This window comes from Protopterus annectens, chromosome 4.part1 (assembly GCF_019279795.1).
Source record: "Protopterus annectens isolate FY-2018-M chromosome 4.part1, PAN1.0, whole genome shotgun sequence".
NCBI classification, from domain to species: Eukaryota; Metazoa; Chordata; order Ceratodontiformes; family Protopteridae; genus Protopterus; species Protopterus annectens.
Window position 1 is genome coordinate 824,873,579 of NC_056734.1, and position 26,245 is coordinate 824,899,823.

At 39.2% G+C, this 26,245-nt stretch overlaps 1 protein-coding gene across 2 annotated transcripts in view; it reads right to left on the reverse strand.

Moving 5' to 3' along the window:
• Positions 1 to 26,245, reverse strand: part of EFHD1 (EF-hand domain family member D1) — a 488,813-nt gene that overhangs the window by 417,074 nt on the left and 45,494 nt on the right. The gene's annotated exons all lie outside the window — the stretch shown is intronic.

The following is a 26,245-nucleotide window of genomic DNA, read 5'->3' on the forward strand; positions in this document are numbered from 1 at the left end:
GGAATCGCAGGGAATGGAATTTTGGCAGAATTGGAAGCATTTATTAACTGTGTCCAAGCAAGTGTTCCAGAATCTTGCCTGTAATAAATACTCTAATTCTCAAAGTGACTTATCCAATGTTCCAGTACCAGAGGACATTCTAGCAGATATCCCTGTTCCTGAGAAGATTCCTGAGAGTCCTAAAGCAAAACATTCCCCAGTGACAGTCCTTGTTGCTAAACCCAGTCCTAACTATTACATTACAAGCTCAGGTCGCATTTCTAGACCTAGTTCCAGATACCTAGCAACCTGGACATGAATGTTGTTTTGTCTATTATTGTATGTATAATTTGCATGCCTATTCAAATGTCATTTCATTGCATGACAGCTTAGTAAAGAGGGAGGATGTAGATCAGAGTGTGTGATATACCTTTAAGAAGCATTCCAGTCAGCAGGCACATGCATATAAGTACTGAGCACATGCAAGCAAGAGTTCCATTTTGTAGCGAGCAGCCAAGGTGTAAGCATGCATATGTGTGGTAGTCAGTCAGTTCGTTCAAGTTTAATGTTCCTGCTATCCATCCTGATATGTCTGTGTGTAATAAACTACTTAAATGAACACCCAGCCTCATTGTCTTATTCAAATACACAAGATGAACGACAATAGTGACCCTCTTGAAGAAGTCTAGCAGGTTAAGTAGGCAAGACCTTCCCTTAGCAAAGCCAAACCGGTAAGGGTCCAGAGTCTGCAGGTTGCCAATGTCTGTGTTAATCATTTCAAATGATAATTTGTTCCATGGCTTTGTATATTAAATTAGTCAGATGCTTGGTCTGTAGTTCCTGAGGTCAGTTGATAGTTTACCCTTATGAAGAGGGATGACCATTATGGCCCTCCATTCATGTAACCTGTTTTGCAGCTGTAGTTGAAAATTGCCTAAAGTGGTCCTGTTAGGTCATGCTTTAGGCTATTTGGGAGGCGAATAGGGCTTATTGTTGGGGCCCAGTGAAGCAATGTTTTTGGCCTTACCGAGCGCCTACAGGACCGGTTCCTTTTTGATAGTTGGGGGTGGGGTATGCTAGAAGGAATTTCACAGTGGATAGTGGGTAGCGAAGTTAGAGCTAAATTTATCAACCAGTAGATTTACTATGTCATCCTGGTCAATGAAAGCTGTGCCATTTACCACCACTGAAGGCCTTATGATTGTCCTTAGTCTGTGAGGCTATCATAATCTTGTAATTGGCCTTGTTGGACTTTATTAGATGTCTTGGTTTCTTGTTTAGTTTAATCGTAATAGCTGTTGTCTGTATGAGAGTTGGCCTTTCTCATTTTGGCCATTACATTTTTTTCTTTATGTTATATAGCTTGCTAAGGTAAGGATTCCACCAGTGTGGTTTGTTTATGGTGTTAGATCTGGGCTTATTTCTAGTAGGTACACAGCTTCAATGCAGCCAATTACATTTTGGACAGGGTTTCTGTAAATAATTCTGCAGTTAGCTGTGTTCTCAGGGTTTGAGGAGGTCATGAATTTTGAACAAACTGATGAAACACAAAGCCCGAGATGGTAAGCTGGAAAACGCCAAACTACTGTATAACACAGTCACGAACTGTCACAAAGTTAATTTCTTTAACACAACTTTAATGGTGTTTTCGGAAATGACTATAGTCGCAGTGACAGTTCGTGACTGTGTTATACAGTAGTTTGGCGTTTTCCAGCTTACCATCTCGGGCTTTGTGTTTCATGAGGTCATGAATTTTGACAAACTGCTGCTTAATAGGATGTAGTTTACTTTACTATAGTTCCTAACTGTTATGGGATTAGCTGGGTTTTCTGGGTTGATTTTTATTTCAGAGAGACAGCTTTGTGGTCCAACTTCACCAATGAAGATGTGACATGGGAGGGTGCAATGCTTTCCCATGTTGATAAGTATGAGGTCCAATACATTTGATCCTTTGGTTGGGGAATGCACTATCTGGTCCAGGGTGTTTGTGTTGATAAAGTCCAGGAAACATTGTGCCTATGAGTTAGAGGCAGTGTACGTTTCTCAGTCTATAGAGAGGTATTTAAAGTCTTGGTTGGATGGTGAACACCTATAATAGGTCTAGGTAAGAGTTGTGGGCTTCCTGGATCATAGACAATGACCTGTAGCTGGCCAGGACATGGTGGGGAACCTGGTCTATGGAGACATGGATGAACTCCAGGGCATCATCCTGTTTAACCAACCTAGAGATGTATTTGCTGACAATGTAGATTGAGACACCTCCACCTTTAGCCCCTGTCTGTGCTGCTGCTGGTATAAATGTATGGAAGGCTTTGTAGCCTTCCACTGCTAGAGTACTTTCTGCAGCTTTAAACCAAGTCTTGGTAACAGCACAGATGTCTACATTCTCCAGAGTGAGCAGAGCTTGTAAGGTATTTAGTTTCTTGTTTAAGCTCCTAGCATTGGGCAGTACCACCTTAAGGTTATTTTGAGGCTTTTTTTTTGTGCTGTGTTGGTAGTTTTGTCATTTTGACGTTGCCTAAAAAATTCTCTAAGGGGATGGATAAAATTTTAGCCTGAAAGCACGGGGTGGGGGGGGGGGGGTGGGTAGGTGTAGACTAACTCTGACAAAGAAAAGTAAAGCAAAGTGATCTGTTAATCATGTCCTCCCATGGTGATAAATACTGGATTCCCATGGAGTAACACCAGAAACTAAACCAGTTATTGAAATCAATCATTTTGTGTTCATAAGGGTAAGGAATGAAGACGTAGAAAGAAATTCTAAAATAGAATGTTTTTATTTACTTATTTACATTTTTTAATTTGTGTAAAGTGCTAATCCACTGAGGTCCAATTTCAGGCTAAGACTGAGTACAAAAACAATACATTTACAGAGATTAGTTTACAGAATTTTCACAGTATAATTAAAGCATGGAGGTTTCCAATCACACCATGTCCTACATGGACAGACTCAAGAAACTTTAGCTGTTCTCAATCTCTTATCATCTACTTAGAGGTGATCTCTATTTGACTTACAAAGCCATGTCTGACCCAGCCCTTCTTGAAATGCTATACCTTAAAGAAATCCCAATCCCCCCGCACCACACTCTCCAGAGATCACAACCTCATTACCACAATTAACAGAACATGCTGGAGGGACAGGTTCATCTCCCAAAGACTGCCCATACTCTGGAATAAGCTTCCCATTCATGTCAAGCAGAGCACCTTGCTGGCCCTCTTCATGAGAAAACTCGACCAGTGGATGGGTAACAGAAAGATCACCCCAGGGATCACTCCAGTTGCACTACTGGATAGGGGCACTGTGAACTAACATTGGGTGGTACGGTGCCTGGGCAATTTGTTTCGGCTAGGCTTGTAAAGGCTCCAAGGCCATTAGCCTAGTACACACCTATGAATCTATGAACCTATGAACAGATGGTAACAAAAATTTTACAGTGCAATACTACAAGAACAAAACTAATTAATCCACGGGAAATCTTTTGAGATAACTTTACAGTCAATAACAGAGCAGTTTGACTGGCTGGTTATAAGATTTCTGAATACAGGCAGTCTTGCCAGTTTATTAATGCTGTCACCTTGTTATATTTTATTCCTTCTATTCATCACTGCATTAGATCTTTATGATAAGACAGCTTTTCACACTCAAAATATCCCTTTAGCTTTTAAGAATATAGACAAGGTGTAAAGGGCACTTTCAGAATATTTATTGGTATTGGTCTCTTTTTCAGACTGATCATCAGAGAGAGAGATGTCTTCCATAAAGTGTGACAAGTATTTCTGTTTTCTGATGATGATGGATCTTATAAAAGAGTAAACATTGACAACCTTCATAAAATGTTTGTTTCAAATTTCAGTCTTATCAAGTTACTTTTTTGTTCAGACAGATAAATATCATAATGAAATCATTCAGCATTCCCTGGATATGTTGGAAATTGAAGTTCCTTTGGAAAATTCTCAAAAGGTATGAATGTTTGTGCTTGATTGTTTTTATAAGATATGGTACATTGTATTTCTGTAGAATTGCTGTTTCATTAAGAAGCTCATTCCATGACCAGAAGCTAAAGCAAACATCTTTGACTAATGTTTCACTACCATTTTGTAATGAGACCTTTTCAAGATCAGCAGTAATTCGTAGGCCACATAGCTCACGATCTTATTAGAGGGTCACTGCAGGTGGTGGATCTAGTCCAAGAAATCAAAAGTCTTTGCAGTCCTTCCTGTGCTTTGGTCCAAAATAAATCCTTTCTCATTGTCTCCTAGTTGTCTTCATCTCTTCATCTGGAAAATGGGAATTCTGACCCCCCCAACCCCCCACTTGTAGAAGTCTTTCCACCAAACAAAAGGAGAACATATGCTATAAGAGTGATATAAGATTTCCATAGATTGTGGCTCAGGGTGCCTTGAACAGGTGTTAGGTGACAGAGTTTGCATTAAAACCTCCTCCCCAACTTACTACAAGTACTTTAAGCTTCATCGGTTCAGAGCAAAAGTGTTTAACTTTAAAATATATTTCATTTAGGCTCTTAAACCTAAGCATTGACAAAATAGTAAAATAGTAAATAAAAACAAGCAGGACAAGTAAAATCACAACAGAGAATTGTTAGGAATGACTGAAACCAAAAAAATGGACTTCAAATTTACTATAACTGTTCTCTATTTGAGTTAAATGAAAAATCTCCAAAATACATGAAATTTAAGTGATCTCCAGAATGAGGCCTCATTCTCACATGCCCGAATCAGAAAGGGTAGTCACTTCCACAGGAATTATGTCAGGAAGGAAAACAAGTGCCCACTACAAGTCTGTAGCTAAGTCCTGGGAATTACTAACAACTTCTCACCTAATGATCTGAGATGTTGAACAGAACTATATGAGGATAGGAGTTCATATAAATAGATGGGACCCAGAACATATATTGCATAAGTAAGACTTTTAAAGGCAAGTCTGACTGCAAAATGCAGCCAGTATAGATCCCATAACATAGGACTGATATGCCTGATATGTGGAGCACTAGTCGACACTGTAGCCGCATAAATCTGTACCTACTGATGGGCGGCTCTGTCACTATAGACAAGCCCAAGGTCAAGTGTGTTACAGTGATCAAGCTTGGAAGATACTGTGACAAGGATTGATACTGCAGTTAAGAGCTTGTTCTAGAGATATTCTTTAAATGATAATAAGCTGAACTAACAGCTTCCAACATCTGGCAATTCAGTGTCCTAGAGCTGTTAAGTATCACTCCCAGATTTTGCACAGACATTGGCATAAACTTCAACCTATTTTTGCCATTAAAGATGATGGAATATAGGAGGGGTCTGTAATAAATGCACAGCTGCATGCACAAACTGTGCTTCAGCTTTAGAGGGTTTATGTTTAAGATGACTAACTTCCATCTCAGATTTTATAGTCTCTTTTTTCTGTAAGGTGTTGCACAAGGTGAGCTAAAGGAAGGGTGCATTCTTTTTTGCAAAAAAAAACCATACATATATATATATATATATATATATTATCACAATTATTTCTTGCTCCAAAGAAATGGGATCATTGGAAACCAGTTTTAAGGTCTTTTTATCTGTAAACATGGTTTTAAATGTCAAAATATTAAGTTGTTAAGCCTCCAACATCTTTTTTACTTTGTTCTTGAAGGTGCTTGGATAATACCTTTCATCTATCCAGAATTTTGCAGAATGTCCAGATTTTTGCCTAATATTTTTGGTCTGGTCCTCATAAAATGTATGTTTTTCTGGCAAATCATTGATGATTTATGTCACTAAAAATTATAGACATTTGAGTTTCAGACTTTATCATCCAGAAAGTGCATGCTAATGCAAAACCTGTTATTCTAGCAAATTTCCAAGCTTATAAGAGCAATGTTTAAAACCTGTCCCTAATTTTGGGCCTTGCCCACATTATTTTTGGCTTTGATCAGAATTCTTATGTTAAAAGGTTAAGAAGAATGGTGTGGATGGTTGTTTTAGATATTGATGATACATGTTGGTTACTACCACTTACAGACCTAAAAAAAAGATAACTTATGTTTTGGATGAGTCATTTATGTTTCTCAGTACTCACCTTTTTCTAACCACTGGTCCTGTACTTTTTTTTTACTGGTGAATGAATTCCACAGTAGCAACACTGAAAAATCAGGGCAGTCATATTTACTCACATCTGGAGAATTGCCCAATACAGGACAAGTCTTGTAATGGAAATGGCCTTTTATAATATTTTGCTACAGTGATTCCCACTCTGCAGCCTTGGGGTTAGCATTCAATAAAGAGTAGTTAGTTAGTAGCACCCTCCCAATGAAAAGCATTTCTTGGAGCAATATGGACACTGTTTCAGAAAAGATTTTCCTCATTCAGGAAAGTATCAGGATAATCATGTTTCATTTTCAGATTGTTGCCAAACAACCACCCTGTCTGCAGTGTGCTGGCCAAACTTCTGATAGTTCAAAACATCAGACAACATAAGAGAAAACTTCACTTGCTAAGAAATTTTGGGATCAGGCCACATCACTTTTGGAACCAGCCCTTCCTTTGATTCCATCTCGTACCAAGGAAGTGTCTTGATGGGTGACAGATATGGAAATGAATGCAGTATGACAATTCTCCTCCTCTTGTCTTACTCAAGTTTTCCCAAACAGATTTAATTGGACGCCAAATGGAAACACATGTGGATAGTCTGGCTGTTTGAGGACAGCGACCTTCTCATCATGTGCTGCATGTCATTTTGAAGGAGATGATGCTAAGGAAACTATCTATCAAAGCATTTAAAACTGTTTATACCCAAAGTTTCTGCAGAAGACTCATTTGTAATGTAGTACATAAACAAGATGGGAGAGAATGTATTCCTACCAGATATGCAATGCTGACCATGAAGCAGAGGGAGCTGGTGTTATATCTCTATGCATTTATGTGATGCCAGTTCATCTGCTGGGGTTAAAGAACTTGTTAGCTGTCAGATTAAGTAAACAATCGCCATCTGAACCATGAATAGCAACTACACCACTAATTATTCTCAGAACTTACAAAAAATTGGCAATTCATAGACAGACCTCTCTACCTCCATTCTCATTTGGTATTTGGCCTCCCCAGTTTCTTATAGGTGACCACCATGATCTTTGGTAGTTGTCTTTCAGTCATATGCTCTAAACCACTGGGCTTAAATAATTCTAATAAAGGCAAACTGAGAAAAAGCCGAGTTTGTAGCTTCCTTTTGGCAAATACATTCTTTTCTTTTCTTTTTTGTTTTTGTCATTCTCCAAGATGCACCTTGTCTGTATGTTTACCGCCCTTTAGGGAAAATGTACATTGTTCAGTAACATGGATGAGATTTGGTATCTCTTTCTTCCCAATCTACATCTCTCAGCATGGAAAATTATGCTTTTATTTCTGTTTTTTATTCTCTATTCTCCAACATGGTAAGTATTTTGGAAGCGGAAGTAAACATAGCACTGAGAAGTCTTACTTATTTATTTATTTGCATTTGTTTACTGGGGTAGAGCACTGATTAATTCTGACCACTTTCAGTCTTACACCTGGGTAAGTAAAATGAACACTCATAGAGCATGCAAGAAGACAATAATGAAGTGACAGTGGATGAAATGCGGGGGTTGTGTTATGCTACGAATACAAAAGTGCATAAATAAGTAAAGTGAGAGAGGTAAAATTACACAGATATCAATATACAATCTGTACATAAGCTTGTATTACAATTAGGACATTACAGCAATGTAGAAAACGTTTGTATATGGGAGACTAAGGTGGGAGAATTGAAGCAAAGAAATGTTGCAGCGGAGATAGAGTAGTGGAATGATAACAGTTAACTTTGGTTAAGTGGCCTGTTGGGTTGCAGACAAACTTAGCTTGATTAAGTAAATCAGATTTTAACAGTTCACAAAATCTGGGGTAGGATGAGGCATCCTTGATTTTGGGAGAGAGGGATTCTCACTGTTTGGACAGAAAAGTGAGAATGCATGGTCCATGGTATATAGTTTGTTTAACTGGAATTTGTTTTATAGGCCAGTGTGATTCAGGTTTCAGAGGTTATATGTGGGGGCATGTGTTATTAATTTTCTTGTCAGAGGAGGTGAAGGTTTGGGTTCTGGCTAGTGTCAAGTCCATGTGACCCCTTTCCAAGTATATTTGCCTAAGGTGTTGAATTACCTGTCTCATCTCACCAGTCTTGGTTTATTTTTTTCTGTACTATCAATGTGTCATCTGAGGAATCCAGTGTTATCCTTCCTTCTTATTGTTAAAGCTGTTCTTGAAGGGAATCTTCACATTAGACCCCCAAAGCCATTTTGGTTTTGAAAAAGGCTTTGCCTTTGTTTTTGGAAGCTTTGCTCAATGCTTCTCTTGAGCCAGTTCGCTCTACTTACTTAAACTTTCTTTTCTGGAATATAATTCTATTTACTGCTGTCATGGCCAGATAAAAGAGTGACAAAATTACAAGCAATGATATGCGAGGAGTTATTTGCTGTGTTTAGCTTGTAGTCCTTTTATGTCTAAAGTTGTGTTTACCATTAGCTTTGAACATAAAGAAGACTTGTCTGTCTTCTTTTTATCTTCATCCAGAGAAAAAAGTAAGTGTGTATCCCCACAAACAGTTTTAGATTTACAGGACAATGGATCCAGCAGACAGAACAGCTTTTTTGTGCCTTTGTCCAGGTAAGCTTAACAAAGAAATGAAGAAAAAAAAAAACATTTCAAAGAGTTCAGCCATTTGGCTTGGCTTTTGTTATGATATTGCTAAAAAGTCTTTGCCAGGCCCTGTTAAATTATAGTATAATGCTTCACTAAACGAAATGTAACTTGGACCTTAGAGGCTCAGAACATCTCCCTTCTCAGACAATGTTAACAAACCTTTCTTTCATATGATTGATTATTTGACCTCACTATTGCTTATCCACATCTTTTAAATCTCAAAGGATTAATAAGGTAGGCTGCATCAACCAAATAATATGGCATTATTTCATGACTCAGCTAATATGATATTATCTACTAATCCACTGATATTATGCACGAGTTGTTGTTTGCATTTCATTCATTGGATCCAGTAGGTTTGCTATTATAATCACTTCTGGTTTGCTTTTTAGTTAAAAATGTGCATTATAGTTGCTATTATTTGATACTGCTGTTCTGTTCTTATTGTTCGATGCTGCTTATTTTCTCATTGACATGACAATAATCACCCTCGGACTCTACCAACCTTTTCAGGAACAGCATGGCTTGTAAGTCCCAGAGAGTAATTTTAGGGCATTCATCCAACTGGCTATGCTATGTCTAAAGGCCAGTGTTAAGTCACATTGTTTGCCATGCAAGGAGAGTCTATTCCACAGCAAAGGGTGGCACTGGGTGATGACCATATCTTTCCATTTAGTTAGATTTATTACTCAATTTAAATTGAGATTTCTTTGTCTAGTGTTGGCTAAACTATCAGATGTATTGAGAAAGAGGAGGTGGTGGATAGTAGGGTCCCTGAGGGCAGAGAAGGCAAGGCACAGCTCTCTCCTGAAGAGCCTATATGACACAGAGTGCAGGGATAGTGATTCCAGCCTTTCCTCATACCTAAGACGTTTAGGTCTGAAATCTTTTCTTGTAAGAAACATCTGCATTTTTTTGCATTTTTTATGTGTTTTAGTGAAATACATGCCAAAGGTTGCATTATATTACATGGTGGGTCTACCTACAGCATAGAACAGGGGAACAATACCTTCCTTGGTCTTAGATGAGATGAATGCTCGTAGTGAATAAATTCTAAGTCACAGAAGGATTTTGGTGCATTAGAAGTTAACATGTGCTAGTTATGTTTGAAGGGTATTAGCTTTGTAGGTTGATTTAACTACTACAACAAACTTGCAATTAGAAGCTAACACAATTAGCCATATATATCCTTAATGTCAGTGTTTAGGTCAGAGAAATAAATGTCCAAAAGGAGGGGACCTAGCAACTCAGTCAGCCATATATCCTTATTATCAGTGTCTAGGTCAGATAAATAAATGTCAAAAAGGAAGGGACATAGTATGGAACCCTAAGGAATACCACTGGTCATCTTTTCCCCCTACTATCACTAGGGAACAGGTCCTTAATGCTCACTGTAAGACCAAGAACACTGCATTAAGAGGCCCAGACAGTATCCCAGGATGCCGTCTAAATAGCATGAAACATGATCTATCAGGGCCTCTGGAATTACTGTTTAACTGTAGCATCCAAACAGGCTTCATGCCTCATGAATGGAGAAAGGCAACAGTCATCCCACTGCACAAAGATGGGACATCTACAGACCCTGGAAACTACAGACCCATAAGTCTTACCAGTCTTATATGTAAAGCCATGGAAAGAAATATCATGGAGATAATCATTAGAGATATATTAAACCTCCAGACACTGTACCCAACCCAGTTTGGTTTTGTCAAGGGCAGATCATGCCTACTCAACCTGGTGGACTTCTTTGAGAAGGTCACCAAAGCAACAGATCAGAGCAAAATCATTCAAACTGCCTACCTTGACATGGCCAAGGCATTTGACACAATACCCCACTTGGGCATTGTTGACAAAATCAGGAGGTTAGGTACAAACTCGTATGTCATCCAGTGGATAGCCAAATGGCTCACAGACAGGACTCAGGAAGTTAGAATTGGAGAGTCCATCTCTACAAAGAGGCCAGTCACAAGTAAAGTCCCTCAGGGATCACTCCTTGGACCGCTGCTTTTTGGCATTTACTTTTCAGAAGTCAAGGCCAATGTCAGCGGTCTCTGGCTGACTAAATTTGCAGATGATTACAAACTAGGAGCTGTCATTAAATCTCACACTGACACAGATGTTCTCCAGGAGGGGCTGACACACACAAACAACTGGTGTCAGCGCCATGGACTAAAACTAAATACCAAGAAATGCATAATAGTATCCTTTGTGAAGTCATCCATCCCTGGTAACTATCATATTGACAACACACCTCTTAGAGATGACCCAGTAGTCAGGGACTTAGGGACACATACAGGTAGTAATTTAGCCTTTGATCATTACGTGTCTACAGTGGTGAGGAAATCATTCTATGTTGCGCAATTTATAAACAAAGGTATGGCATCTAAGTCCAAGGAAGTCATTGTTCCACTGTATTTGGCATTCATCAGACCTATCTTTGAGTATAATGCCCCCTTTGGTATGTACCTAACCAGGCATATCCAACAACTGGAACATCCACAGAGGTTTCTCACTAAAAGAATACAGGGCATAAGTAAAATGTCCTATGCAGACCACCTCAAGGCCCCCATACCTGTATACTGTCCCCTACAGGCTTTTGAGGGGAGATCTATGCCTGGCATACAGGGCATTGCCAGACCCCATTCTGATGGACCTCCTGCATATCCACAGAACCAACAGCACCAGAATTACCCATTCTAAAGACTTAAACATTGCCTGTGATATAAATAGGACCTGATGGAGAGATAGGTATATATCCCAGAGACTACTCCTTTTATGGAAAAGGCTCCCCCTCCATATGCAACAGAGTTCCTCCCTAACCCAATTCAAGTGTAACTTGGACAATTGGATGGGAAACTGGAAATTCATCTCTGGTTTGGCACCTATGTATCTAATGGACACAGGTAACCTGTAAATGGTTAATCTCCCAGGCCCATGCTTACACTTATCAATGGTATCAGAACTTGTCAAAGATTTAGGATGCATGGCTAGGCTTAAAAAAATCCCTTGTGGTCATTAGCCTAGTAAACACCTATGAACCTATCATATAATTGACCCTGAAACCATGTGTTCTGTCCTTGAGCCATTCTGCAGTCCATCCTACTACATAGGGATCAATGTCTAAGGCCATTAGATTACTAGGAATCCCATTTTGTGGTATGTTATCAAATGCCTTTGCCAAATCCAAGTAGGATGAATGGACCTGCCTGCATGACCTTTTCAAAGAAGCACGCAACATTTAATAGGCATGACCTACCCTTAACAAATCCAAATTGTTGCAAGTAAAATCTGATCATATTTTAATAGCTTGCTTTATTAGATCAGTGATGATGTGTTCTATGGCTTTATAGACAAGACAATTAAATCTAATCGGTCTGTAGATTCCTAGGTCAGTGATGGTTTCCTGTGCCAGCGGTAGGGCCATCTTTATGTAGAGGCATCACTCCCCCAGTGAGCTGTGATTTGGGAACAGATCCTGTTGCAAGGTTTAAGCTAAACAAGTTAAGGATGGAGTCAGCAGGAGCATGCTTGACAATATTTATTAGACAGCTTGGTATATTGTTTGAACCCTTTGAGGAAGTGTTTTTGGTTTTGAAGAGTGATTTAAGAATATCATCCTTGAAGATGGTAAGAGTAGGGGGACTGACTCAGGTGTGTTTGGAGTGGGGTTGACAGTTTCAGGAGAGAAATTTGGAGAAACCTTATTTGCTTGCATCTTGGCAATGTGTTTAGGATTTGAATGAGAGGTGCCATTACAGATAAGTTTGGAGCAGTGATATGAATTAGTCCTTAGTTTTCTAATATAGCTAAAGAAGGACTTATAATTATCCTTAGCCTTATAACCTAGCCTATAATTATGGGATGTTTTTTGGTCTTTATAGCTACCTTCAATTTCTTGGTGAGGCATTTTATATTATTTTTATGATGGGACATATTGGCTTTACAGGTAACTTAAGCAGTTTCTTCCTTGATCATCAGGATAGTTTGTTCAATTTGCTATTGTATTTGATTCTGGTTGGGACTACTCTGTCAAAGCATTTATCTAAATAAAGATAAAGATCGTTGGCATTGATGGCTGCATACACTGAATTCACAGAGGGACTGACATGAGTAAACTCTGAGATTTTGTTGTACTATTGTAAAAAGTTTGCTCTTTTGAAATCTCTAAAGAAGGTGGTGTTAGTTACCAGGAGAGTGGATGTTCTCAGGGTAAAGACTAGTTTGTGGCATACCTGTCAACCTGAAAACATCAGAAATCTGGACAAAGGCACATGAAAAGTAGGTGCAACTGGCCCAAAATCAAGACTCTGATTAACATAATATTTACATACATAACCATGTAACCCCACCCACTCCAACAGAATTATGGGATACCAACATGAAGATCGAAGTCACTAATTAATAAATAATGGCAGGCATTTTAATTTCAGACTTTATATCCCCTAGAAAATACATAATAAGACTTAGTCCAGATTTCTTGCTCTGAGAGATTGAGTTATGATTACAAACTTTACAATAAAGCAAAATATGGTAGTGGTTCATTTATTTAATAAGGGTAAGGAGTGTACTGTAGTCTGTAGTCTTAAATATCACTGCAGTAAAAGCCAATACAAAAGGGCTACAGCTGTAGTGTTTACCCCTCCAAAAATGCAGAGCACTGCTAGTACGTCCTGCCAGTACAAGACGGTACTCATCATCATCTTTCGGCTTTTCCCGTTAGGGGTCGCCACAGTGGATCATCTCTTTCCATTTCTTCCTATCCTCTGCATCTTGCTCTGTCACACCAACCACCTGCATGTCCTCTCTCACCACGTCCATAAACCTTATCTTAGGCCTTTCTCTTTTCCTCTTACCTGGCAGCTCCATCCTTAGCATCTTTTTCCTAATATACCCATTATCCCTCCTCAGCACATCTCCAAACCAACGCAATCTCGTCTCTCTTGCTTTGTCTCCAAACTGTCAAACATGAGGTGACCCTCTAATATACTGATTCCTAATCCTATCCATCCTAGTCACACCGAGTGCAAATCTTAACATCTTTAACTCTGCCACATCCAGCTCTGACTCCTGCCTTTTTGTCAGTGCCACTGTCTCCAACCCATATAAGATAGCTGGTCTCACTACTGTCTTGTAGACCTTCCCTTTCACTCTTACTGGTACCCTTCTGTCACAAATCACTCCTGACACTTTTCTCCACCCATTCCACCCTGCCTGTACTCTCTTCTTCACCTCTCTTCCACATTCACCATTACTCTGAACTGTTGATCCCAAGTACTTAAACTCGTCCACCTTTACCAGCTCTACTCCCTGCATCCTCACCATTCCTCTACCCTCCCTCTCATTTACACACATATATTCTGTCTTAGCCCTGCTGACCTTCATTCCTCTGCTCTCTAGAGCATATCTCCACCTCTCCAGAGTCTCCTCAACCTGATTCCTACTCTCACTACAGATCACAATGTCATCTGCAAACATCATAGTCCACGGGAACTCCTGTCTGATCTCATCTGTCAACCTGTCCATCACCACTGCAAATAAGAAAGGACTCAGAGCTGATCCTTGATGTAATCCCACCTCCACCTTAAACGGATCTGTCACTCCCACTGCAGTCCTCACCACTGTCACACTACCCTCGTACATATCCTGTACCACTCTTACATACTTCTCTGCCACTCCCGACTTCCTCATACAATACCACAACTCTTCTCTAGGCACCCTGTCATATGCTTTCTCCAAGTCTACAAAGACACAATGCAACTCCTTCTGACCTTCTCTGTATTTCTCCAATAACACTCTCAGAGCAAACATCGCATCTGTAGTGCTCTTTCCTGGCATGAAACCATACTGCTGATCACTAATCATCACCTCCCTTCTTAACCTAGCTTCTACTACTCTCTCCTATAACTTCAAGCTGTGACTGATCAGTTTTATCCCTCTGTAGTTACTGCAGCTCTGCACATCACCCTTATTCTTAAAGATAGGTACCAAAACACTTTTTCTCCACTCCTCAGGCATCCTCTGACTTTCCAAAATTTCATTAAACAATCTAGTTAAAAATTCCACTGGCATTTCTCCTAAGCACCTCCCTGCTTCCATTGGGATATCATCTGGGCCAACAGCCTTTCCATTCTTCATCCTCTTCATAGCTGTCCTTACTTCCTCCTTGCTAATCTGTTTAACTTCCTGATTCACTATCCCCACATCATCCAACCTTCTCTCTCTCATTCTCTTCATTCATCAGCCTCTCAAAATACTCTTTCCATCTACTCAACACACTCTCCTCTCTTGTGAGTACCTTTCCCTCACTATCCTTTATCACCCTTACTTGCTGCACATCTTTCCCAGCTCTGTCCCTCTGTCTAGCCAATCGGTACAGGTCCTTTTCTCCCTCTTTAGTGTCCAATCTCTCATACAACTCTCCATACACCTTATCCTTAGCTTTTGCCACCTCTGTCTTTGCCATGCGCCTCATCTCCTTATACTCATGTCTACTTTCTTCATCTCTTTGACAATCCCACTTCTTCTTTGCCAGCCTCTTCCTCTGTATGCTCTCCTGTACTTCCTCATTCCACCACCAGGTCTCCTTGTCCTCCTTCCTCTGTCCAGATGTCACACCAAGCACCTTTCTAGCAGTCTCCCCTACTAGTTCTGCTGTAGTTACCCAGCTATTCGGTAACTCTCCACTGCCTCCCAGTGCCTGTCTTAACTCTTCCCTAAACTCCACTTCACAATCACCCTTTTTTAACTTCCACTATTTAATCTTTGGCACTGCTTTCACACTCTTCCTCCTCTTCTTGATCACCAACGTCATCCTACAGACCATTAACTACACTTTCCCCTGCCACCACTTTACAGTCTCCAATCTCCTTCAGACTGGCCCTCCTACATAGGATATAATCCACCTGTGTGCGTCTTCCTCCACTCTTGTACATCACCCTATGCTCCTTCCTCTTCTTAAAATACGTATTCACCACAGCCATGTCCATCCTTTTTGCAAAATCCACAATCATCTGACCTTCTGCATTCCTCTCCTTAACACCATACCTACCCATCACTTCCTCATCCCCTCTGTTCACTTCACCAACATGCCCATTAAAGTCCGCTCCAATCACTAGTCTCTCACCCTTGGGTACACTCACAACAACTTCATCCAACTCACTCCAAAATTTCTCTTTCTCATCTATCGCACACCCAACTTGTGGAGCATATGCACTAACAACATTCATCATTACACCATCAATTTCGAGCTTCATAAACATCACTCTGTCAGACACTCTCTTCACGTCTAAAACACTCTTGGCATATTGTTCCTTTAGTATAACCCCTATCCCATTTCTCCTGCCATCCACACCATGATAGAACAATTTGAACCCGTTTCCTAAACACCTGGCCTTACTTCCCTTCCATCTGGTCTCTTGCACGCGCAATATATCAACCTTCCTTCTCTCCATCATATCAGCTAGCTCTCTTCCTATACCAGTCATACTGCCAACATTCAAAGTTCTTACCCTCACTGCTACACTCCTAACCTTCCTCCTCTCTTCCTGCCTTCGGGCATGCCTTCACCCTCCTCTTCTCCTTCGACCAACAGTAGCCCAATTTCCGCCAGCACCCTGTTGGCTAACCATACTGGTGGCGGTCGTTGTTAACCTGGGCTTCAACTGATCTGGTCTAGCTCTATCTCATTTGAAAGAAAAAAAAGATAAAAAATACAGCTTGCACAATCTTCCGACTCAAAGCAAAACTTTACTTCAATGTATAAAAGAAAATGCCAAGCCACGTTCTCTGCTATCAAAGGTCTTTGGAAGAAATTATTCATTTTCCTTTATAAATAGATAATGTTAAATGTCCATAAGAATATCAAGCCTGTCTTCATTAATGGGGCAAGCAAGAAACTCAAACCCTGACGAAACTGTTACCCAAAATACAAATTGTACCTCACACAAGAATTAACGACGAAAACATTCCCCAGACAACACATTATATATGCCTAAAACTATATGTGTGTGGGATGTGTGCACACGCATACATAAACCAAACTGGCTATAATAATGCTGACCACCTCCTATACATATCTGATCCTTTAAAATTACATACACAACTATCTTCCTTTTGATTTTGTCATTTACAATCCTGGTGCTGTTACTCACCAGAAATCTGAATCACTGTAAACTCTGAAATAAAACACACTCAGGTGGCTCTTTTAAATCATTTCCTTATGCTGGATTTTCTGACTCAGCTGGCGTTCTAAGGGCTGCAACTCAACCCTAAGAGAATGACTAATAGCATCACACAGCCGAAATAAAATTAATGGAACGGACAAAATACTTCTTCCTTCTCAGCTCTTGGAAACCCCAGATATCTCCAGATATATTGCCCTCACTGTCAGCACTGTCCCCAAGACAATGACATCGAAACCTTCATTCATGGCAGCATTTGTATGCAGCAGCAGCAGCAGCATCCCATGACCAGCATACATAACAACAAGTAAAAGTGCCAAGGAAGCAAACCACTTACTGCTGCATTCCTCATCGGCATTCCACGAATGTCCTATTCAGAGGCCAGAGATTTTGCCACCACTTCGTCTGTGGGCCAGGTTATCATGGATGGCAGCAGCAGCCATATCATACACAACAACTACTAGCAACATCACCCAAGGTTTGAAACTCCCGCCCCAGTCTGACGTCAGACATAACTTAAAGTTGTAAATAAAAATAAAAAAAATCGTGAATTGCATGGGCCATTTGTAAATTCGTGGCACACCATTATTTTTCCGTTAAAACTGATAAATACCAAAGAATTCAGTATTGTTGAGAGGTACGGTTTTGTGGCCTGACATAACTAATGACAAGCCATCCAGAGGCAGTAAACATGGTGGGGCATGTGATAACTAGGTCCAGAATATTACTATCCCTGGTGGGATTTCAGACAGTTTGATCCAGGGTGGCACAAGAAGCTTCTCATTAACAATTTAGAGCTTTAATCCTCTATGCTAACTGCTAGACTCTACATTTTCATATGCACGTTTTTTCTGTACCTAGGCTGAACCTGAAAATGGTCCATTTGGATCAGTGTTCTACCCAAGTTAACAAAAAAAAAATATATATATATATTTTACCTGAAAGGGTAAATGGTACAGTGGTTAGTGTGTATGCTTTTCAATCACAAGGTGCAAGGTTTGATACTCATTAGGGTTGGGAGGGTGGCCTAATGGTTAAGGTGTTTGCCTTGCAAGCACAAGGTGCAGGTTTGAGTCTCACAAGGGATAATTGGCTCGGCTTAAAATGGCTCACAAGAGCAGTTAGCTTAGTACTAATCTATGAACTAATCTAATCTATGAATCTACACACACACACACACACACACACACACACACACACACACACACACACACACATATATATATGTGTGTGTGTATATATATATATATATATATATATATATACATAAATTAGGATGCTGCTAGCACATCTCCAGATGTGTCTCAGTAGGAGACAACTCTAAAGCTGAGACTGAGTTCTTGGTAACCACCTTTACCAAACATTACAAATTGGATATCAAGACTAAAAAATGTGGCTTTGTGAACTGTGGTTTAAGGTACACTGGCAAGTGCTTTCACTTTTCCCAGCTGTTTCATACCCTGGTGTCCTTCTCAAAGGTGATGACTGAGACCAGGGGCAACATATATTTTACATCCTTTTCCTGCTCTCAGTAATAGCCATTGTTCGTCACTTTTAGATCTATGCCCAATGTTCCTATATGGATTCCAGAATGATTTACCATTGTTTTGCTGTGGTATGGTTTGCATAGCAAGCTGCATGACACACATCTTTTTCAGGATGCCTGCATTTTCTTCCCTGGACTACTGATCCTCACTGTTGATGTCAAATGAGAGGGTGTGGTTAACTTCTTTAGCTAATAATAGATTGCAGAGAGACTGTTTGACCTCTGGTGTGACATCTGAAATGCAAGTTACAAACGTGGGAACTGGACTGCATTAACAAGGAATGCAGTAAATAATAATTATTTTTTTTCAGCTTTACAGTACATTTTTCATCTATGTGACTATAGTAAACAGCATTATCAACAACAGCAAAGTAGATGATGAATATGAATAAATCTGCAAAGCATTTCAATATTAGATCTACCGAGGACAAGCTCTGAATAGGTGACCAGTCAGTTATGCGTTAGTGCCTTTTTAATTTTTTAGTATTAAAGGTTTTGACTGAACTTACAGATTTATGTATAACAGCAGCTTCTCACACTGCAAAAGTTGGAATGTGGTTACTTAAGCTGTCCTTAAATTAAATTTGATCCAGCAAAGCTCTTCTTTTTATCTCTAAGTAGCTATTCTAAAATATGAACAGTTCAGTGAGTTTTGATCTTTGTCTTTGGCAGACAAACTAAGTTGGCAAAGACCAAATACATTATTTTTATAGCCCTGTTTATTATTACTGGTTAATTGCCAAGCTACATGTAAATCATTTAAATGAGGCTTGAATATATGTGAATGTGAAACCAGTGTAATGGATTCTCAAGTTTCACTTCAGTGCTTCTGGGAAATAGAATCACATAATGCATAACCATTTTTGTCCTTACTAATAATCTGTTTTGGTTGTAACCTCTACTTGTGATGGATGCCTGTTTGAGTGTCCTTGTGTGAAACTGCAGGCTGTTTAACAGAGGTCGCTGCAAGATAAATTTCCCTTTCTTTGAGGTGCAGTGACCTTGGAGATAGAACAGAAATGGAGTGTGGGAGGCAAAGCCTTCATCATAGAGGTGGGAGACTATTCCACTCCACCCTCACTATAAAAACAGCTTTTTAATAATCCTGCAAATATTTGGTGCTCATTGTCATGCAGAATAAAAAAAAAAGTGGTTCGCATTCATGACAGGGTGCCATCATTTTTTAAAACTATAGCTTCCCAATCCTGATCATGTGATATGTATGAAAAGAAGTGGTAGAGCAGTAGTCCATTAGCATTGCAATTCTTCCTGCAAATGTACGTGTGAGGTCAGGATGGAAACATTTATAAATCAGTGGTAGAAATTGTGAGGCATTTTTTTTTTACTTTTTTCTTTTTTGACCAAGTCAGGCTGTGTTGGTTGAAGGAATCAAAAGAAACAGCCCAAAAGTAGAAATTTGTAACTTTGTTGTTGAAATTCCTTACTTTGAAATGTGATAAATATTAAACCATTGCTTAAATAACTCTGTCTTTAAGTAAACTGCGTTGCACTAAATTACAAATATTTCTAGAGTCTAAAGTCTGAAATGAAGTATATTAATTTTGGAATATAAAAGGAAAAGTATACCAAATTTATAACAGCAATTTTTATATATTTCGTATAGTACATTATGTAATGAGCTAAAATAGTGACTACATTAAGAACTGTACAGGTTTAATCTGGCATGCAGTTCCTTGCCTCAATGGCAAGCTATCACGCATCTGAAAATTTAAGCGGAGATGTGCATTTTATAAATTTGTGAATATGGACAGAAATGTTAACTTCATAGTTCCAGAAGCACATACAGAGTTGCACACTATCCGGGTTTAGAAATGTAGACAGAACTGCACTGACTGTGCTTTAGGAACATGTGGAGTTGTATACTGTGTTCCTTGGAAATATGGATGAAGTGTTTTTGTGGGCCTGGAAGTTTGGAGAAGTCTACCAATTTCAAGAATATCAAAAGCTGATGCAGTCTATACCCATTTCATAGTTCTGGAAAATTGTCCAGAAATAGACAGCAGATGGAGTTCAAAAGTGTCAAAAGTTACCCAAAAGGCAAAAAAAAAAAAAAAAAAAAAATCCCTTTTTGCATTCTGATACACACAAAAAGCATTTTGACAATTAAGGGCAGAATGGAATAGATGTTCTGCTAGCTGGATATTTTGCATTCTGTACATACCCTCTGTTCAGGCTTAATGTGATATGATAAAAAAACTGGATTGGATTTGTTATAAACCTCCTACTTTGATTATGAAAATTTAACAAAACAATATGTTGGCCATAAAAAGCTATTATATATTCATTTTGAAGAGTTATAACTTTGCATATAACATCCTTAACAAGCAGATGGTATACTTTGGCTGGACATGCAGAAATTGGAACAAAGCCTGGCATCACAGCTCCTTGTATGAGGGACATGCTAAATGTTCTTGAGTTACACCAGTCCCATATTAGAAGGACTTTATCCCAAATGGCATTCTCAGTGAATATTTCTTGTCAAGCTGAATTTGCCAAAATTAACTCTTTGGATCTAAGACAGAAACAGCAGTGGCATTTGGCATCAAGGCTATGACTTCTTTAACTGTACTTATTGGGTGATGGGGTCTTTTCAATGGTTTGTTCAAATCTTGTGGATCAATACATATTCTGATATAATCTGAGCTTTTCATATGAACTACCACCATGGAAGATACCCATTCAGTTGGGGTTGCAACTGGACAAATCACACCTTGTTGCATCATTTTATCTACCTCGGCTTTGACTCTATACTGCATGACTATTGGAACTTTATAAACTGGCCTGATAACTAGACTGACCTCTGGGTCTAACTTCATGGAGTACACAACAGGAAGGTGCCCTAATTTGTCTTCGAAAAAATCAGCATAGGTGGAAAAAATGTGCTGGGCAAAACTAGAGTAGTGGTCTTTTAAGTGAACTTGGTAGACTGCGTTATTAAATGAAATCAGTTCCATTTTCAAACTGTCTTTGAGCCCTAATAATGAGTGGGCATGCTTCTTGACCACATAAAATAACAAGTCATAGCTTCTTCCAGCAGAGTAACATGACATCCCTACTGAGCCTTCAGTTTGAATTTCTTCACCTCCGTAATCAGGAAGCTTTGCACACCTTGCCAAATCAAGCCTTTCACCATAACACACTCTAGCAAATGTTTCTGCTGACGTAACATTGCACTTGGAACATGTGTCAACTTTGAGCTCTATGGGTTTGCCATTTATCTGAACAGTACAAAATACTTCATTCTTTGTCCTTAAATCTGCTACATTGATTGTTTCATAAAGCACTGATACACCATCCACATAAAGAGTAGGGTTGCAGCTCTCTAATTGATCAACTTGCTTCCTAAAATGTTCCTTTTTAATAAAAGAATGTGGGCTTTTTAATTTACAAAACCTTTTGAAATAATTCCATTTATTGTATTTGTGGCATGGCTGACCAAAAGCTAAACATTTCTGTCTCTTAGATTCATGACTTCCACCACAATTACGACAGCTGGCAATGAAACTGAGTGGGGGAACATGCTTTAAGTTCGTTGAGTCACTCATGCTTCAATGAGACTGTACGAACTCAAATTTGCTGGAAAGCTCTGAGGTTTACCAGTGAGCGCTGCAGGGGCTACAGCTGCTGTCATGTGCTTGGGCCTATGTCTTTTAATAATGTGATGCATACTATCAACATAAGCTTTATCACTATGCCATCTAGAGCTGCTCTCATTTGTAACCATATGTGTGTGCTTTTCTGTGAGCTTGTATATCTGACAAATCTCAATGGCCTTATTCAAAGTTAAATCACTTTCACGAAGCAAAATCTTTCTCACAGCATCATCTTTAATACCTCATACAAGTCTGTCCTTTATCAACTCATCCCTTAAATCACCAAATATGCATGTTTTAGCCTCGTGTCTCAGGTCAGTTATATATGCTGCAAAAGTTTCACCAGGCTTTTGATCCCTTGTGTATAATAAAGAAGAGGAGAGTGATGGACAGTTAGAAGGTTTGAAAATTAGCTTGTACTTACCTTTCCATTGTAACATTTGTTTGGAAGTTACACATTTCTCTAAATTTACATTTTAATGACTCTGGGTCCTCCCTTGTCTCAGCCTGTACAACAATATGATGGTTTTCCTCTTCTCCTGTAGAGATAGAAGGTGCATACACAAATGAATGTTCCCTTTCTATGGCTTCTGACCCAGCTAAATTAAATAGAATAAATGCCTTTGTACGGTCATCTTTATCAGAAAATGCAGCCTGTATGAAAATGTCGTACTCTTGCTCAAACACTCTCCAATTCTCAGAAATATTACTGTCAAACACAAGTGCACTGGGTTTTTGAAATCCATCTGCCATTCCCACAAAGTATGTACAAACACACTGAAAATATGGCCCCTGCAAATATTTAGGAACATACTGTTCTTGAGCTTGTAACAACATTCATGCAGTAGTTTCCCCTTAATTTGTTTTATGCACTTTGGACTTTATTTCTAACATTTTCTGTAGTAATTTGAATATTTATTTATTTATTTCAGTTTGTTAACCGGCAAAGTCCATTGGACCAAGGTAGCCCATTTTCAATGGAGGCCCGAGGAGAAAAGCTCCAGACAGAAAGACAATATACAATGTATTAGTACAGCATATGAGAACAACAGTTTAACATTCAATATACAGCAAGGCAAGATTTTACATATCTTGAAATATATGAGCTGAGTCAATCACTTATAAGATATTAACAAAAACAATAAATTTATGTTCATTTAATACACATGTATTTAGGCAAAGGAACTTTAGAGAGATGAATTGAAGCAGTGGCAGAGATTAGAGTAGAATAGAATAGAGATAGGTGTCAGGAATCAGGTAGGATGGGTACAGGAGCACTCCCAGAGGGAGTAGAGGTGAGAGTGGAGTAGGGTTTTAAAGGATGGTAGGTTAGGGGTGATTCTAATGTAAGGGGGAAGAGAGTTCCATAATCTGGCAAGGGAGAATGATAGTAGAAGTTGCCCTGGTGCGTGTAAAGGCTTGTAAAGTTCTAAGAGGTTCTGATTTGTGGATCTAAGTGTTCTATGTGACTGGTGAAGTTTTAGAGAAGAGGAGAGTGATGGACAGTTAGAAGGTTTGAAATTTAGCTTGTGTGCTGTAGTTAGTTGAATGAAATTTAGGTAGCTTGGGAGTTCCAACCAATTTAGAGCACGTAGGGAGTTGCAATGGAGAGTAGAGGATTTGGATCCTGTGGCAAACTTTGAAATTTTGTTATAACATGAGGAAATTTTATATTTTAGGGATGATTGGAGGTTAGAGACTAGTGGAGCTCCATACAAAAGGGAGGGTAGGAGGTAGGTGGTAGATAGGAGTTGTTTAGAAGACAGAGAAAGGTAGCGCCTGTGTCGATAAAGCATACCAAGTTTTTGCTGAGTCTTTTTAATATTGGTTTGTAGGTGGATATCAAATTTTAGCTGGTCATCGATAAGAACGCCCAGAAGTTTTGTATGGGGAACTATTTCAATAGTTGTTTTGTTTAGGCTAAGTATAGAGAAGGATGCTTTGTCAGCAGCAGTATGTCTAGAAGGGGTAAAGATCATTATTTTAGATTTGGAGGCATTTAGGGCTAGGTGATTGTCAAGCATCTAGGACTCAGTGGAGGAGAAGGCTTCTTGCGTAAGGTTTATTAGTAAAGGAAGAGTTTTGGCTGAACAGATGATAGTGGAGTCATCTGCGTATTGCACCAGTTTAGCATTGGGATCTTTTGGTGGAAATCATTGATGAAAATGTTAAATAGTAAAGGACCCAAAATAGAACCTTGGGGTACACCTGTTGGGGTGTGAAGGAAAGAGGAAGTGCAGTAGTTCCATTTTACAGCTTGTTCCCTGGCTGAGAGATAGCTGGAGAGCCATTTGACAGACGAAGAGGAGAGATTAAGATGGGAGGGTTTAGAAAGTAGAAGCACATGAGAGACAGTGTCGAAAGCTTTAGATAAGTCAAGGAGGAGTGTAGAAACTATGTTCCCAGAGTCACAAACAGAGTTAATAATTTCGAGGAAGGAAAGAAGTTGAGTGGTGGTGCTATGTCCTGGTATAAACCCGTGTTGGGTAGGAGTTAGGAGTTGGTTGTCAAATAGGTAGGGTAATAGTTGGAGGTGAATACATTTTTCGAGTATCTTAGAGATAGGGGATAGGATAGCAATAGGGCGAAAGTTGGAGATTGAACAGTTTGTACCTCCTTTATGGAGGGGGATGATGAAGGCTTTTTTCCAGAGATATGGTACATAGGACTCCTGAATGGAGCGATTGATTAGGATGCTGATTGGAAGGGCTATGCCATCAGCAGCTAGTTGGAGAAATTTGGATGGAATGTCATCTGGGGCATTAGAGCAAGGTTTTAACTTTTGTAGGAGCTTTTTTATAATGTGGGTAGGAATGGATTTGAGAGTAAAAGGGGAGGACTTAGGGTTCATGGATGTTAAGTTTTTGTTATCAGTTAAGTTGGGGGGATGTTGTTTAGGAAAGATGAGGTGAGTTTGCCTATGGAGTCAATGGAAAAGGAGTTAAATTGGGTAGCTAGGTGGAGGTCTGGTGCGTCTGGGTCAGGGCAAGGGTTCTCTTTTTTGCCTGGGGATAATATTGATGAAATACTATTCCAAAATTTTGTGGGGTTGGTTTTATGATTATTTTGAAGTTTAACGTAGTAGGATTTGCGGTCAGTGGCTATTTGTTTTTTTTACTTTATTTCACAGTTGCTTGTATTCGGCAAGAGAGTTGGGAGTTTTGCATTTTTGGTAGTATTTCCAGGTTTTATCTCGGTGATGCATAAGTAGTTTTGTGTCTTTAGTTAGCTAGGGGGCTGTTTTGGATCTGAGTCTTTTGGTTCTACTGAGGGTGAAGTGGTTAAGTATATCAGTGAAAATTCTATTGAAATGTGAGACTGCGGCATCTAAAGGGAAGGACTTTAGAAGGTTCCAGTCAAGGGAGCCCGCACTATTTTTTGCAGGGGGGTGCAAACCCAAGCCCCACCCATGCAGCCTCAACCCCTCTGCTGCCCCCTCTCACACAGCCCCACCCCACCCCCGCCCACGCAGCCATTCCAGTGTCCCATTACTATTTCTCCCTATTTGTCATAGACACTGTTTAAATCTTTCAGTGTGCATACTGTTTTATGCTTTACTTCTACAATGATTACAGATATCTGGATTTTATTTACAACTTTTATTTCAAATTTTATAGCACAAACACTGATAGACATTTACTAAACCTAAACAAAGCAATAGTCTTACAATGAAAGGAGATTTAGCATTAAAACTTCTCTACCTTTGAAACCCACATTCACTGAAACAACATTGAAACCCGCATTCAAAGAAAATGCATCTGGCCAGTGGCAGGATAAGTTTATCTTTGGGCTGTTTTCAAATCATAGGCTCCTTGCACACATTTTTAGAACCAATCAAAAGTTATTTGATTCACTTTCCTGACTATATTAATTATACTATATAATAATTGAATTATATCCCTTGCATAATACAGCACCACTTGCTAGAGTGTGTTTTAAATTTATAGTTCTGAACATTTTTCCTTTAAGCAATGAAACAAATCATATGAACCAATAATGACAACCTCCCAATTCAGAACATTTCAACCATAAAGGGCCACTTAAACTTGTCATACAATCCACCAGTATCAATCAATATGCAGAATCTCTGCAGAAGTAAAAGTCATCTGAATAAATTCCACATTAAAGAGATCTGAAACTAATGCAAAGGTTGTTGCTAGAAAACTTTATATTTCAGTGTTTCATCTACAAATTCAGTGCCTACTGATCTTAAAGAATAAATT